Source organism: Cavia porcellus, unplaced genomic scaffold, assembly GCF_034190915.1.
Source record: "Cavia porcellus strain 051 isolate PalLab524CR breed Dunkin Hartley unplaced genomic scaffold, mCavPor4.1 scaffold_1, whole genome shotgun sequence".
NCBI classification, from domain to species: Eukaryota; Metazoa; Chordata; class Mammalia; order Rodentia; family Caviidae; genus Cavia; species Cavia porcellus.
In genome coordinates, this window is record NW_026947484.1 from 68,313,334 (window position 1) to 68,314,918 (window position 1,585).

Consider the following 1,585-nt stretch of genomic DNA (forward strand, 5'->3'; position numbering starts at 1 on the left):
AATAGTTTGTTTACCCTGATTTCAGGGTAAAAAAATCTCTAACCCCTGTCATACCTATTTCATAGGTAAAAATGTTTCTGCTAAAGGAAAAAATGGGAGAAATACTGAACATGTACTAAAAGAAAAACTGTTCTAAAAGCCAGTGGAGGGAGGGAACGCTGTCAACAAGCTCATCTGGAGTTCAGGGAAATATGTTCCCACTGGCTCCATACTGGCTCCCATGCTTATCACAAAAAACAGTGTATCCCTCCTTTACCAATGACAGTAAAGCCATCTGTCAGCCAGGCGTAGTGGCTCACACCTGTAAACCCAGCACTCGGGAGGCTGAGGCAGGAGGATCGTTTAGTTCAAGATCAACCTGGGCTACAAAGTGAGCTCAAGGCCAGCCTGAACTGCATAGTGAGACTCTGTCTCAAAAAAAAAAAAAAAATAATAATAATAATAATAATAAGCCATCTCTCAGTAAGATAGAAATTGTTTCTAACTTTAAGAAATAAAAAGATTTTCTCAATTGAGACCTTAATATTGTTTGATATGAATTTCTCATGGGCTGTTTAAAGTTTCACAGTTTTGATTCCTGTTTGGAGTCCAGTGCTAAATAGCAAGGCTTCATTATTCCTGTTAGATCTTTGGCTAAATGATATTGACTTAGCAAAAGAATAAGAAATTTTTTTGACCTTCATTTACTTTGAGATGGGAGTCAGCACTATACTAACCCCAAATCTTCTGTCTCTGGATGAAAATGCGGAGAATCAGAACCATATGGAGTAAATAGTATCAACAATGCAAGAAGCTGTCTGAAAGGGAGTTCCACGACAGAAGGAGGCTTACAGCAAACAGGCTACGCACCAAACAGTGGGCAGACAATGTGAAGGTCCACGGCAGGGAGCCAAGGCCTCTCTAGCAAGAGCACTCCTGGCATTAGGATGCACCCATGGCTGGCTGGGCACCCACACATTCCATGAGTGAAGTGTTCATTTCTGGGGACACTGCCAGCTGCTGGTCTTAAAAACTTCTCATGGCTTCAGAAGTGGCCACCCTATACCTGTCTTCCCCTTCCTGAGTTCCCCGTGTGAATACTGGCCACCAGCTCACAGCGGAGAACCCAGAGTGACAGAGGGGCCTAAAGAAGAGAATTCTCACACATCTGATACCATGATCTGGGAGATGAAGGGAGAGGAATACAGAAAGAAATATTCGGAAAAACTGAGTGTTACCTCTTCGCAGAAACAAAACTAAAAAAGATAACTTGAGCTGGGTGTGGTAATTGCTATAATACCAGCAATTCTGGGAAACCAAAGTAGGAGGACTACAAATTTAAACACAGACTGGGCAAGATCCTGTCTTAAAATAAAAAAATTTTTAAAAAGGGGCTGCGAATGTAACTCAGTCTAAAGAACTCAAGCAATCCTCCTGCCTCAGCCTCCCAAGTAGCTAGAACTATAGGCACATGCCACTGCACCTAGGAGACGCCTGGAACCCTTTAATATCTAAAGATGATTCGTATAAATCAAATAAGCTAGCAGTTGTCAGTTCTTTTGCTTTTGAAAACATATATTTAGTAATAAGCAAAAATAAGATAGAA